Source organism: Rattus norvegicus, chromosome 16 (genome assembly GCF_021556685.1).
Source record: "Rattus norvegicus strain SHRSP/BbbUtx chromosome 16, alternate assembly SHRSP_T2T, whole genome shotgun sequence".
In the NCBI taxonomy this organism is placed as follows: domain Eukaryota; kingdom Metazoa; phylum Chordata; class Mammalia; order Rodentia; family Muridae; genus Rattus; species Rattus norvegicus.
Genome location: NC_141549.1, coordinates 89,756,692 through 89,772,412, shown reverse-complemented (window position 1 = coordinate 89,772,412; position 15,721 = coordinate 89,756,692). Strand labels below are relative to the sequence as shown.

At 40.6% G+C, this 15,721-nt stretch overlaps 1 long non-coding RNA gene across 5 annotated transcripts in view; it reads right to left on the bottom strand.

Annotated features, from left to right (window-relative positions):
• Nucleotides 1-212: 212 nt before the first annotated feature.
• Nucleotides 213-15,721, bottom strand: part of LOC102546842 (uncharacterized) — a 107,845-nt gene continuing 92,336 nt past the window's right edge. For 3 of the 5 annotated variants that reach the window (XR_015640138.1, XR_015640136.1, XR_015640139.1), the window contains 3 exons: nt 5,936-6,001; nt 1,385-1,500; nt 213-444 (listed from right to left, as the gene is read on the bottom strand). This is a non-coding gene — a long non-coding RNA (uncharacterized LOC102546842). The remainder of the gene's footprint in view (nt 445-1,384; nt 1,501-5,935; nt 6,002-15,721) is intronic. The other 2 variants (XR_015640137.1, XR_015640135.1) reach the window with 1 other exon arrangement.

Here is a 15,721-nt window from a genome sequence, read left to right as displayed (position 1 = left end):
CAATGGACAATAAGTATTTGAATAAAACCTTGACCCACTCTGAATGAACGATTTCAGTTGAGCCTGGTAGAGAAAGTCTTGGAGGTAGACATTTCCGGATGGCCTTTTGTCTCTGTCCTATATTATTTATGTTAACATCTGAAGGATCCCTTTGGATTGTGTGTTGGTTACTGTTCTGTTGCTGTGAAAAGACACCATGGCCAAGGTACTCATAAAAGAAAACATTTAATTGGTGGCTTGCTTACAATCTCAGAAGGTTTTTCTTTGCTCATCACGCTGGGAAGCACAGCGGCATGGAGGCAGGAGAGCCTCATCCTGATCAGCAGACAGGAGGCAGAGATAGACTGGGCCTGGTATGGGCTTTTGAAACTTCAAAGAATACCCTGGTGACGTGCCTTCTCCAGTAAGAAGCGCCTCCTACTCCTTGCAAAATGATGTCACTAACTGGAAAACAAATATTAAAATATATGAGCCAGTGGAGGCCACTCCCATTCAAACCCCAAACCCGTGTATCTTATAGTCAACAAGCTGGCATGAAGAATGGATAGAAGGCCTAGATGACATATACCACTTGTCCTATTGCCTCCACTGCCTTGGGCAACATACGGAGTCTAGAAAATCTTTGCAGCCTCTTCAGGGAAGCTGGATCTCAGAAGGGAGGGAATAGGCGAAGGATAATAGAGAAAGAAGTCAAACCAGTGAATCCTTTTCATACTCCAGGGGCCCATCCTTTATCCACTGCCATTCTGAAGCTCCCTTGAGACAGAACTCTGCCTTAGCACAAAAGTGAACCGGATAACTGTGATATAAAGCCTGGAATATAATTTTCTGCCTATTATATCTGTTAAATATCACAAAACATTAGTGATAAACTAAGAAACCTAAAAAAATGAAAGGTTTTTTTTCCCTACTTTTAAAAATGACATGTACCAACCTGACTTCTCTCTCTGCTTACTTTTTCTCTCACTGACCAAACTGAATTTGAATAGAGCAATTTAAATTGAATTCTATCACATTTGACAGCAACACCCATGGAGCTCAACATTTTTATCAATATTATCCTGGTGACATATATTTCACCTCTAATGTTGCTGTGGACAATGATTTCTGAAGGAAGTCAAAGAACAAAAGAAATATCTGAATGTGCAGTAACCTTTTTAATATCACAGAGACTTGACAAACACATTATTCTTGTCCTAAATATTGCTCTTGAATCTGTCTTCTTAAAGTAAATATCCTTTGGCAAGCATGTTCATTACATCATTCACTAATCCATTTCTCACTCTCTATGTCCTCAAAGACTTTGAGACTAAAATGGAGAGGTTGGAGATCCTCCTGCACTTCTCCTGAAAAACCATTGTCCAACCAGTGGCCTCATCCTCACCAGTGGCTTCCCGGTCTTCAGTGCCTTAATTCTTGGAGTCTTCGAGTTGCTTTAAGAGTGTTAGAAGTCATCTGGGATCCCTTCTTTTTCACTCTCATCCTTGGCCTCTGTGGAAGCTGTCAAGGTTGCATGAGAGTTGTGAATGTGCCTATTCCATACCCTTTGGCCTCTGTAGATCACAAAATCCCCAGTTCAGCTTCCTCTTTTTAGTTTTTCGTTACGTCAGATATGTAGTCTTTCTACTCCCCAGTTAAGGGCATCCTTATGATTCTCTTTATAATGTGTCCGGTTACTCACTGAATGAACCTGTGACTTTATTTTATATGTCTATTATTCCTGTATTGTTGAGCTGTCCAGATAATCATGCTTCTGGGATATAAGATGTCACTATGAACTCAGCTCTTTTGAACTCATCTTTCTTTACAATTTGACTTCCATCCCTTTCTGCCCAGCATCTCCTGTCACTGCTCTGTTGCCTTCATAATTTCACAGCTTGTCTTCACCCCCTGAATTCCAAACTTCCCATGCTTGCTCTTTAAAAAATAAAATAAAATACTTGAGTTCAGCCTTTTTTCTACTCCTGTGTAACTAGCAGTCCTTAGGGGATACTACACCCACATTATTCAAGCAACTCTTGCAACCCCTCCTTTCCCCACTCCTTGTCAGTGCCTTCTACATCCCACTGCCATCCACGCAGATCCTTGCTTCCAGATTCAAGCCTCCTCTCACTGTTGTAGCTTCAGCTAAGTGTGTGTAAAATTGCCACATCTGAAACAAACCAAGTGGTATCTTTAATATGTGGTAGATCTTTATGTGTTTGCTGTTTGCAGGGGGAAAAAAAAGGAACTCAACTTACTCTGGCTATGGAATAATTTTCTATTCTTCTATATAATTATGATTTATTACCAGAGCCTTAATTTAAGTCCTAACAACTCAAAGCCTGCATTTTTAGAAGCCTCTTCATTGCTTCCAGTAAAGAAGAGAATCAGCCCTTCATCTGTGTTTAATCATTTTGTATTCACGCTCTCCACAACCCTTTCCACAGAACAGATAGAAAATGCAGAGCACTTCTAAAGTCTTCCTGGGTTTGTAGGCAACCCAGGAGATGCCAGTGTGCTGTAATGTTTCAAATTTATTCTCTTCACATCAGACACTTGGAAATTCACCCTATTTGCAAATTTGCCACTCGTCATCTTCCCAGGCTTACTGCTGTACCTGCTGACCCTTATCTATTTCCTTATAGAGTCTCTTGTTTCCCCGCCCTCATTCTGTTCCTGAAAGCATCTTTCTCCTTTCCAAAAACCTCTAATTAAAGGCTTTCTTGCAATTCATCAGCACAAAAAGTAAAGATGGGGCCTCTTTGTGGTTCATTAGCTAACTAACCTAGTCTGTACTATCAAGGCATATATTCATTCAACAAATACAATGTGATATAACCATAACATCGAGTTACTAACATTCTAGATAATTAGATGTGATATAGTTGAATAAACATATCCCTGGGGTGTTGTGGTTTGAATAGGTATGGCTCACATAGACTCATGTGTTTGAATCTGTGGCCTATGGAGGGAGTGGCTCTATTAAGAGGGGTGGCCTTGTTAGAGGAAGGGTGGCCTTGTTAGAGGAAGTATGTCAATGTTGGCACAGGCTTTGAGGTCTCCTATGCTCAGCTATGTCCAGTGTGACACACAGTCACCCTTTTTAGCCTGGGAATCAAAATGCAGACATCTCAGCTCCTTCTCTAGTACCATGTCTGCCTGAATGCCCCTAGGCTTCTTGACATGAGGATAATGGACTAAAGCTCTCAAATGTAAGCCAGATACAATTAAATGTTGTCCTTTAAAAGAGTTGCCATGGCTATGTGTGTCTCTTCACAGCCATAAAACTCTAAGGCACTGAATCTTAAAAAATAAGATATTTAAATTCAAGGATCATTACCTGAAGATTATGTCATTGAAAGACAAATAAGTAAATGTGTCACACAATCTACTTTCTCTCCAAAAATCCTTCCTCAGACCCTCTGCAATCTATCATAATTTCAGTAGCATCATACTCAGATAAAAAGAAGCAAAACTCGAGCTAAGAAGTCACTTTTTCTGAGGTGTATAGCATTTTTTTAATAATCTTCTGAGGTGTATGGCAAATCCTAAATATATTTGTAAACAAAATGCATGCTAGCTGGTTAAATATAGGGTAAGTATAGTATGATGAAGAGATAATTTACAGACTGAAACATCAAAATCATGAATGGGACATAATTAATACTTGTCCATTTTGTATTGGTATAAATGTCAACCCATTGGAACATTTCTGCCCACATTCTCTGTTTCTCCATGGCTCCAAAGGAATAGTGGGACTTTATCTGAATGCAATGGCCTGAGTCTTATTTAAATAGGGATTATCTATATGATAAACTATTTACTTGTGCTTCTTCAGTCACTCTCAGCAGACATCTGCTGTGTGATTTGTCAGAGGAAAGATTAACGACGTTTATAGCTGAATGTACCTTATAGAAACTTTGGAAGTATTGATTGGTTTAGTTTCTTAAGGGGAAAAAGATATTTGACAGCCACATAAAGCTACACCTCTCATTGAGATCACAATATGTAATGCTATTACTTAACTCCCACGATGATATCCCGGAACATTCCCAGCCATGCCTTTAATGGGAACTTGAAGTCCTATATGCAAATGTCTAACTGAATATCCCATAAATCTACAGTATAGTCATTAGCTCCTCTCTCAGTTCCCATAAAGCACACACATCTGGGTCGTTGTCGTCTGCTTTGGGTGATTAAAAACTTCTGTTTCAGAAGTGACTCAAGTCACAAACTAGACATGTGTTTTCATTGCTCCTTTGCTTTTCCAAATTTATAAAATCACTCCTGTCTTTGTCCCTAGGGACTCTTGCTGTCCACGAATTTTTCCATTGACCCTACTTTAAGCTGGGTCAAACTCTTTCTTTCTTTCTTTCTTTCTTTCTTTCTTTCTTTCTTTCTTTCTTTCTTTCTTTCTTCCTTCCTTCCTTCCTTCCTTCCTTCCTTCCTTCCTTCCTTTCTTTCTTTCTTTCTTTCTTTTTTCTTGTTAATTGATCCTTTTGTTTGCATTTCTTTCTTATATTACATTTTTAAATTTTATTTATTTTTTTTACACTCCAGACTTTATTCCCCTCCCTGTCCACCCCCATCCCATACCTCCTCCCCACACCTGTATCTCCATGAGGATGTCCCTATCCCCCCTCCCCCACCCAACCAGACCTCTAAACTCCCTGGGGCCTCCAGTCTCTTGGGGGTTAGGTGCATCTTCTCTGACTGAACCCAAACCGGGCAGTCCTCTGCTATATATGTGTTGGGGGACTCATATCAGATGGTGTATGCTGCCTGGTTGGTGGTCCAGTATGTGAGAGATCTCAGGGATCCAGGTTAATTAAGACTGTTGGTCCTTCTACTGGGTCGTCCTCCTCCTCAGCTTCTTCCAACTTTTACCTAATTGAACCACAGGGGTCAGTAGCTTCTGCCCAGATTACCCCTCCACACACCCTCATCCCATTCCCCCTCTTTCCTCTCATCTTTGCCTCTATGATGGTGCTCCTTTACCCACTCACCTACTCTTGCCTCACCACTCTAGCATTCCCCTAAACTGGGGCATCAAATCTCCACAGGAGAAAGGGCCTCCCCTCCCATTAATCTCAGATAAGGCCATCTTCTGCTACCTATGCATCTAGAGCCATGAATCCCTATACTCTATACTCTTGGTTGGTGGTTTAGTCTCTAGGAGCGCTGGGTGGTCTAGTTAGCTGATGTTTTTCTTACGGAGTTACAATCCCCTTCAGCTCTTTCAATCCTTCTAGCTCTTCGTAATGTCCCTTGTAACAATCTGATGGTCAGCTGTGAGTATCTGCATCTGTATTAGTCAGGGAACAGCCATAACAGGCTCCTGTCAACAAGCAGTCCTTAGCATCAGCAATAGTGTCTGGGTTTGGTGTTTGCAGATGGGATAAATAACCTAGGTGTGGTGGTAGTGGTGGGGGATGGCCTTTCCTTCAGTTTCTGTTCCATTTTTTTTGTCCCTGTCTTCCCTTTGGACAGGAATATTTCTGCATTAAAAATTTTGAGATGGGTGAGCAGCCCCATCCCTCAACTGGAGTCCATGCCTATCTACTGGAGGTGGTCTCTATATGTTCTATCTCCCATTTGTTGTGAATTTCGGCCAAAGTCATCCCCATTGGCTCCTGGGAGCCTTTCATTTCCCTGGTGCCTGGAAAGAGTTGCCTATCTCCCACTGCTACACACCTCTATTCGATTTTCTGACCGTCAGTACTTCTATCCCTTCCAATACCTGATCCTGCCACCCTTTTCCCCTTCCACTCCTCTCTCTCTGCTAATTCCAGTCCTCCCTCTACCTGCTGTGATTATTTTGTTCCCCTTTCTATGAAAGATTGAAGCATCCACACTTTGGTCTTTCTTCTTCTTAAGCTCCATATGAATTATAGGTTGTATCATGGGTATTCTGAAATTTTTGGCTAATATCTACTTATCAATGAGTACATACCATGTATGTTCTTTTCTGTCTGGGTTATCTCACTCAGGATGATATTTTCTTGTTTCATCCATTTGCCTGTGGATTTCATAAAGTCATTGTTTTTAATAACTGAGTAGTACTCCATTGTGCAAATGTACCATATTTTCTGTGTCTATTCTGCTGAGGGACATCTGGGTTTTTTCCAGCTTCTGGATATTATAAATAAGGCTGCTATAAACATAGTGGAGCATGTGTCCTTATTATACATTGGGGCTTCTTTTGGGTATATCCCCAGGAGTGGTATATCTGGGTCTTCAGATAGAACTATTTCCAATTTTCTGAGGAACCACCAGACTGATTTTCAGAGTGGTTGTACCAGATTGAAGTCACACCAGCAATGGAGGAACGTTCCTCATTCTCTGCATCCTCGCCAGCATTTGCTGTCACCTGAGTTTTTGATCTTAGCCATTCTGACTGCTGTGAGTGGAATCTCAGGGTTGTTTTGATTTGCATTTCCCTGATGACTAAGGATGTTGAACATTTCTTTAGGTGTTTCTTAGATGAAGATTCCTCAGTTGAGAATTCTTTGTTGAGCTCTGTGTGCCATTTTTATTAGCGTCATTTGATTCTCTGGAGTCTAACATTTTGAGTTCTTTTGTATATTTTGGATATTAGCCCTCTAACAAATGTAGGGTTGGTAAAGATCGTTTCCCAATCTGTGGGTTGCCATTTGTCCTATCTTAACATAGGAACTAAATGTTTCCGTGCCTTCTCTTTTCTTCTAACCATTTGCCACATTCTATTCAAATCATATTTTAGGGATTATTATTTAGTAATACAAAACATTTTGCTATTTGTCTTAGAAATAGATTTGAGTGTGTGTGTGTGTGTGTGTGTGTGTGTGTGTGTGTGTGTGTGTTTTAAAGGCCCTATACTCTAAAACTGTGTCTTCTTAACTCAGTTCCTCTTTGTTCCTGAATTTCTCACATGTCACCATCATGTGAATTTTGGCTTTATGAATACTTCATATTTCATTTCACTCCTGGACCTTCCCAGATGCTGTTTCTCATTGAATCCTTTATGCTGTAGCATTCTGATTTCTTTCCACTAAGTTTCTCCCTTTCGGTAAAGATTATATAAAAAGATATGGACTCTTAAATTTGAGGTTCAGGTCCCATCCCATGAGCTGTCTTACTATGATCCTGGCCTTCAGGAAATTGTTGCTGTGTTTTGAGAAGCAGTTTGCATAAGTTCTATTGCTATTGGCTTCTGAATGTGACTAAATTTTGGAAAAGAGCTGAAAAAAAGAGTCAATGCTCATTGGTATTTTCATTTTTGTAGAAACTTATGGTTCAACTGGAATCTTCCATTTCTCCTTGCATTCTTGGTTCCTTCTTTTACCTTCTTCCTTCCTCCACTTACTGTTTTTTCTTCCTATTTTCCTATCTCCTTGTTGCATCTATTCTTCACATATCTATTCCATTATTCCATTATTTTTTTTATTAACTTGAGTATTTCTTATATACATTTCGAGTGTTATTCCCTTTCCCGGTTTCCGGGCAAACATCCCCCTCCCCCCTCGCCTTCCTTATGGGTGTTCCCCTCCCAACCCTCCCCCCATTGCCGCCCTCCCCCCATAGACTAGTTCACTGGGGGTTCAGTCTTAGCAGGACCCAGGGCTTCCCCTTCCACTGGTGCTCTTACTAGGATATTCATTGCTACCTATGGGGTCAGAGTCCAGGGTCAGTCCATGTATAGTCTTTAGGTAGTGGCTTAGTCCCTGGAAGCTCTGGTTGCTTGGCATTGTTGTACTTTTGGGGTCTCGAGCCCCTTCAAGCTCTTCCAGTTCTTTCTCTGATTCCTTCAATAGGGGACCTGTTCTCAGTTCAGTGGTTTGCTGCTGGCATTCGCCTCTGTATTTGCTGTATTCTGGCTGTGTCTCTCAGGAGCGATCTACATCCGACTCCTGTTGGTCTGCACTTCTTTGCTTCATCCATCTTGTCTAATTGGGTGGCTGTATATGTATGGGCCACATGTGGGGCAGGCTCTGAATGGGTGTTCCTTCAGTCTCTGTTTTAATCTTTGCCTCTCCCTTCCCTGCCAAGGGTATTCTTTTTCCTCATTTAAAGAAGGAGTGAAGCATTCACATTTTGATCATCCGTCTTGAGTTTCCTTTGTTCTAGGGATCTAGGGTAATTCAAGCATTTGGGCTAATAGCCACTTATCAATGAGTGCATACCATGTATGTCTTTCTGTGATTGGGTTAGCCCACTCAGGATGATATTTTCCAGTTCCAACCATTTGCCTACGAATTTCATAAACTCGTTGTTTTTGATAGCTGAGTAATATTCCATTGTGTAGATGTACCACATTTTCTGTATCCATTCCTCTGTAGGAGGGCATCTGGGTTCTTTCCATTTTCTGGCTATTATAAATAATGCTGCGATGAACATAGTGGAGCACGTGTCTCTTTTATATGTTGAGGCATCTTTTGGGTATATGCCCAAGAGAGGTATAGCTGGATCCTCAGGCAGTTCAATGTCCAATTTTCTGAGGAACCTCCAGACTGATTTCCAGAATGGTTTTACCAGTCTGCAATCCCACCAACAATGGAGGAGTGTTCCTCTTTCTCCACATCCTCGCCAGCATCTGCTGTCACCTGAGTTTTTGATCTTAGCCAATCGCACTGGTGTGAGGTGAAATCTCAGGGTTGTTTTGATTTGCATTTCCCTTATGACTAAAGATGTTGAACATTTCTTTAGGTGTTTCTCAGCCATTCGGCATTCCTCAGCTGTGAATTCTTTGTTTAGCTCTGAACCCCATTTTTTAATAGGGTTATTTGTTTCCCTGCGGTGTAACTTCTTGAGTTCTTTGTATATTTTGGATATAAGGCCTCTATCTGTTGTAGGATTGGTAAAGATCTTTTCCCAATCTGTTGGTTGCCGTTTTGTCCTAACTACAGTGTCCTTTGCCTTACAGAAGCTTTGCAGTTTTATGAGATCCCATTTGTCGATTCTTGATCTTAGAGCATAAGCCATTGGTGTTTTGTTCAGGAAATTTTTTCCAGTGCCCATGTGTTCCAGATGTTTCCCTAGTTTTTCTTCTATTAGTTTGAGTGTGTCTGGTTTGATGTGGAGGTCCTTGATCCACTTGGACTTAAGCTTTGTACAGGGTGATAAGCATGGATTGATCTGCATTCTTCTACATGTTGCCCTCCAGCTGAACCAGCACCATTTGCTGAAAATGCTATCTTTTTTCCATTGGATGGTTTTGGCTCCTTTGTCAAAAATCAAGTGACCATAGGTGTGTGGGTTCATTTCTGGGTCTTCAATTCTATTCCATTGGTCTATCTGTCTGTCTCTGTACCAATACCATGCAGTTTTTATCACTATTGCTCTGTAATACTGCTTGAGTTCAGGGATAGTGATTCCCCCTGAAGTCCTTTTATTGTTGAGGATAGCTTTAGCTATCCTGGGTTTTTTGTTATTCCAGATGAATTTGCAAATTGTTCTGTCTAACTCTTTGAAGAATTGGATTGGTGTTTTGATGGGGATTGCATTGAATCTGTAGATTGCTTTTGGTAAAATGGCCATTTTTACTATATTAATCCTGCCAATCCATGAGCATGGGAGATCTTTCCATCTTCTGAGGTCTTCTTCAATTTCTTTCCTCGGTGTCTTGAAGTTCTTATTGTACAGATCTTTTACTTGCTTGGTTAAAGTCACACCGAGGTACTTTATATTATTTGGGTCTATTATGAAGGGTGTCGTTTCCCTAATTTCTTTCTCAGCTTGTTTCTCTTTTGTATAGAGGAAGGCAACTGATTTATTTGAGTTAATTTTATACCCAGCCACTTTGCTGAAGTTGTTTATCAGCTTTAGTAGTTCTCTGGTGGAACTTTTGGGATCACTTAAATATACTATCATATCATCTGCAAATAGTGATATTTTGACCTCTTCTTTTCCGATCTGTATCCCTTTGATCTCCTTTTGTTGTCTGATTGCTCTGGCTAGAACTTCAAGAACTATATTGAATAAGTAGGGAGAGAGTGGGCAGCCTTGTCTAGTCCCTGATTTTAGTGGGATTGCTTCAAGTTTCTCTCCATTTAGTTTAATGTTAGCAACTGGTTTGCTGTATATGGCTTTTACTATGTTTAGGTATGGGCCTTGAATTCCTATTCTTTCCAGGACTTTTATCATGAAGGGGTGTTGAATTTTGTCAAATGCTTTCTCAGCATCTAATGAAATGATCATGTGGTTCTGTTCTTTCAGTTTGTTTATATAATGGATCACGGTGATGTTTTTCCGTATATTAAACCATCCCTGCATGCCTGGGATGAAGCCTACTTGGTCATGGTGGATGATTGTTTTGATGTGCTCTTGAATTTGGTTTGCCAGAATTTTATTGAGTATTTTTGCGTCGATATTCATAAGGGAAATTGGTCTGAAGTTCTCTTTCTTTGTTGTGTCTTTGTGTGGTTTAGGTATAAGAGTAATTGTGGCTTCGTAGAAGGAATTCGGTAGGGCTCCATATGTTTCAATTTTGTGGAATAGTTTGGATAATATTGGTATGAGGTCTTCTATGAAGGTTTGATAGAATTCTGCACTAAACCCGTCTGGACCTGGGCTCTTTTTGGTTGGGAGACCTTTAATGACTGCTTCTATTTCCTTAGGAGTTATGGGGTTGTTTAACTGGTTTATCTGTTCCTGATTTAACTTCGATACCTGGTATCTGTCTAGGAAATTGTCCATTTCCTGAAGATTTTCAAATTTTGTTGAATATAGGTTTTTATAGTAAGATCTGATGATTTTTTGAATTTCCTCTGAATCTGTAGTTATGTCTCCCTTTTCATTTCTGATTTTGTTAACTTGGATGCACTCTCTGTGTCCTCACGTTAGTCTGGCTAAGGGTTTATCTATCTTGTTGATTTTCTCAAAGAACCAACTTTTGGTTCTGTTGATTCTTTCTATGGTCCTTTTTGTTTCTACTTGGTTGATTTCAGCTCTGAGTTTGATTATTTCCTGCCTTCTACTCCTCCTGGGTGTATTTGCTTCTTTTTGTTCTAGAGCTTTTAGGTGTGCTGTCAAGCTGCTGACATATGCTCTTTCCTGTTTCTTTCTGCAGGCACTCAGCGCTATGAGTTTTCCTCTTAGCACAGCTTTCATTGTGTCCCATAAGTTTGAGTATGTTGTATCTTCATTTTCATTAAATTCTAAAAAGTTTTTAATTTCTTTCTTTATTTCTTCCTTGACCAGGTTATCATTGAGTAGAGCATTGTTCAATTTCCACGTATATGTGGGCATTCTTCCCTTATTGTTATTGAAGACCAGTTTTAGGCCGTGGTGGTCCGATAGCACGCATGGGATTATTTCTATCTTTCTGTACCTGTTGAGGCCCGTTTTTTGACCAATTATATGGTCAATTTTGGAGAAAGTACCATGAGGAGCTGAGAAGAATGTATATCCTTTTGCTTTAGGATAGAATGTTCTATAAATATCCGTTAAGTCCATTTGGCTCATGACTTCTCTTAGTCTGTCGACATCACTGTTTAATTTCTGTTTCCATGATCTGTCCATTGATGAGAGTGGGGTGTTGAAATCTCCCACTATTATTGTGTGAGGTGCAATGTGTGTTTTGAGCTTTAGTAAGGTTTCTTTTACGTATGTAGGTGCCCTTGTATTTGGGGCATAGATATTTAGGATTGAGAGTTCATCTTGGTGGATTTTTCCTTTGATGAATATGAAGTGTCCTTCCTTATCTTTTTTGATGACTTTTAGTTGGAAATTGATTTTATTTGATGTTAGAATGGCTACTCCAGCTTGCTTCTTCTGACCATTTGCTTGGAAAGTTGTTTTCCAGCCTTTCACTCTGAGGTAGTGTCTGTCTTTGTCTCTGAGGTGTGTTTCCTGTAGGCAGCAGAATGCAGGGTCCTCATTGCGTATCCAGTTTGTTAATCTATGTCTTTTTATTGGGGAATTGAGGCCATTGATATTGAGAGATATTAAGGAATAGTGATTATTGTTTCCCTTTATATTCATATTTGGATGTGAGGTTATGTTTGTGTGCTTTCATTCTCTTTGTTTTGTTGCCAAGACGATTAGTTTCTTGCTTCTTCTAGGGTGTAGCTTGCCTCCTTATGTTGGGCTTTACCATTTATTATCCTTTGTAGTGCTGGATTTGTAGAAAGATATTGTGTAAATTTGGTTTTGTCATGGAATATCTTGGTTTCTCCATCAATGTTAATTGAGAGTTTTGCTGGATACAGTAACCTGGGCTGGCATTTTTGTTCTCTTAGGGTCTGTATGACATCAGTCCAGGATCTTCTGGCCTTCATAATTTCTGGCGAGAAGTCTGGTGTGATTCTGATAGGTCTCCCTTTATATGTTACTTGACCTTTTTCCCTTAGTGCTTTTAATATTCTTTCTTTATTTTGTGCGTTTGGTGTTTTGACAATTATGTGACGGGAGGTGTTTCTTTTCTGGTCCAATCTATTTGGAGTTCTGTAGGCTTCTTGTATGTCTATGAGTATCTCTTTTTTTAGGTTAGGGAAGTTTTCTTCTATGATTTTGTTGAAGATATTTACTGTTCCTTTGAGCTGGGAGTCTTCACTCTCTTCTATACCTATTATCCTTAGGTTTGATCTTCTCATTGAGTCCTGGATTTCCTGTATGTTTTGGACCAGTAGCTTTTTCCGCTTTACATTATCTTTGACAGTTGAGTCAATGATTTCTATGGAATCTTCTGCTCCTGAGATATCTCTTCCATCTCTTGTATCCTGTTGGTGAAGCTTGTATCTACAGCTCCTTGTCTCTTCTTTTGGTTTTCTATATCCAGGGTTGTTTCCATGTGTTCTTTCTTGATTGCTTCTATTTCCATTTTTAATTCCTTCAACTGTTTGATTGTGTTTTCCTGGAATTCTTTCAGGGATTTTTGCGATTCCTCTCTGTAGGCTTCTACTTGTTTATTAATGTTTTCCTGTGTTTCCCTATGTGTGTTCATGTCTTTCTTGAAGTCCCCCAGCATCATGATCAAATATGATTTTGAAACTAGATCTTGCTTTTCTGGTGTGTTTGGATATTCCATGTTTGTTTTGGTGGGAGAATTGGGCTCTGATGATGGCATGTAGTCTTGGTTTCTGTTGCTCGGGTTCCTGAGCTTGCCTCTCGCCATCAGATTATCTCTAGTGTTACTTTGTTCTGCTATTTCTGACAGTGGCTATACTGTCCTATAAGCCTGTGTGTCAGGAGTGCTGTAGACCTGTTTTCCTCTCTTTCAGTCAGTTATGGGGACAGAGTGTTCTGCTTTCGGGCGTGTAGTTTTTCCTCTCTACAGGTCTTCAGCTGTTCCTGTGGGCCTGTGTCTTGAGTTCACCAGGCAGCTTTCTTGCAGCAGAAAAGTTGGTCTTACCTGTGGTCCTGAGGCTCAGGTTCGCTTGTGGGGTGCTGCCCAGGGGCTCTCTGCAGTGGCAGCAACCAGGAAGACCTGTGCCGCCCCTTCCGGGAGCTTCAGTGCACCAGGGTTCCAGATGGTCTTTGGCTTTTTCCTCTGGCGTCCGAGATGTGTGTGCAGGGAGCAGTCTCTTCTGGTTTCCCAGGCTTGTCTGCCTCTCTGAAGGTTTAGCTCTCCCTCCCACGGGATTTAGGTGCAGAGAACTGTTTATCCGGTCTGTTTCTTTCAGGTTCCGGAGGTGTCTCAGGCAGGTGTCCTGCTGCTCCTGGGCCCTCCCCCACGGGAGCCCAGAGGCCTTATACAGTTTCCTCTTGGGCCAGGGATGTGGGCAGGGGTGAGCAGTGTTGGTGGTCTCTTCTGCTCTGCAGCCTCAGGCTGCACCACCTGACCAGGCGGTTGGGTCTCTCTCTCACCGGGTCTGGGAGCAGAGAGCTGCTGCGGGCCGGGATCCGCGGGTGTGGGACTTCCGGTAAACACAGAATGTGCCCGGTCCTAGAGAAATTCTGCTTCCGTGTGTCCCAAGCTCACCAGGCAGCTTTCTTGCAGCAGAAAATTTGGTCTTACCTGTGGTCCCGAGGCTCAGGTTCGCTCGTGGGGTGCTGCCCAGGGGCTCTCTGCAGCGGCAGCAACCAGGAAGCCCATTATTCCATTATTATCAATCTATTATTTAAGATTTTCATCCCATGACCAGCAAGGCAGCTCATTAGATGGGCATTGAACCTCAATGATTATTTTAATATGTTTTATTTTGTTCCAGTACAGATTTTATTATTATTATTATAATTATTATTATTATTATTATTATTATTATTAAACTTGCTAGTTTCCTAAATTGTTTCCATTCGATTACCTATATAGCTAGTTTTCTGCATTTGGTCTCCATTGCCTAGAAATGAGACAAGTGTCCAAGAAAAGGTTGATGAAAGTTGAATTTTTATGTTGTTACTATCCTGAAATAACCATCATCGATTGCTATACTTGAAACATCCAGCTAAGATAAACTGGACACTGCTTCCTCAACATAATTTTGAAGTCATGTCTGCATTGACTTCAAGAAGTCAATAGTTCTTACTACTTTTTTCAGATTTTGAACAGAATAAGTGTTAAAAGCATTCCTGTGATGAAAAGCTCGTGCCTCATACACCTTTCCATTGGCTTTTTCTGCTAGTCTCAGCTCACACAACAATGCTTAATTCATCAAAACTAAGGAATAAACACACTGTGTTAGTTTTCCTCTTCTGGAATACTGTATCATATCCACGGCTAATCTGCTTATCTATTTGCTGCCCTATAATCTATCAAAGTTTCTTGTCCAACATAATACAGGATAGTCAGATATGTTGGAAATTGTGTCGGTTTTGCCTTGACCAGTGTTTGTTTGTTGTTGCATCAGGCTATGCATTTGACGGATGAATGTTATAGAGATATGCGATCTGCCAGTCTTAGAACTTTGATGGACTCCTGACACAGAGGTTTTGTAGGTAGCAAAGTTTTCCGTCATTGATTTTTAATTCTCAGCGTTGTTTTCAAGTGTGAAGCTTTTCTTTCATTTCTGTTACGTTGTCATTGAACCCTGTCTGATTGTGCCTGTGTACATACTGAAGCTATCTAAGACTCTCGTTTACTTCTTTGATATTCTGCTTTCCTGTATCTTTGTCCTCATTCAATGCTATTTACACGATTGTTTCTTAGCAGCTTGTTTATATGGTATCTTGAGTTGCTTACATTTCTGAGTAAATTAGTGATGAAGATAACTTAAAAGGGATGTGTTCTTATGTCCCCTTTTGCAACATTTACATGGGAAAATAAGCCTTTGCATTCTGATCCCCACAAACTCAATACTGAAATACAAGAAGGGGTAATTTCAGCTTCTTCTTCTTCTTCTCTTTTTTTTAATAATTAAAAAAATCTGTTGTCCTATTTTGGCGTCTAAATCTTCAAAGCAGTGACTCACAATTTGCAGCGTTCTTTGCCTCCTTCTGGCTTACAGCTGGCAGGGTGGGTATACTGGTTGTGTGCCTTGGCTCTCTTGCCATAATCCTAAAGGAAGGGGAGCCAAGAGTTTGGTCATTCTGACACCAGACACTGTAAGCAAAGTGTGGCTATGTTTTCTCTGGCAAAGGAGGGAGATGGCCCCTGGTTGACATCAACTGGGTGGTTTTCGGTTACCAGCTGCCCAGCTCTGGGACCTTCCCCTTCACTGAAGGTTCTCAGCCACCAGCATGAGGTAATGTTTCCTTTGTCTTCAGCAACACTTGTCACAACCAACTTTTAGAGTATTAGATAAAAGCTAATTTTATGATTTTCTTTCCTCATTAAAATAGGTCATGTGAAGAAAACATAAATTGGAGCTGTCTTCCAGACTTG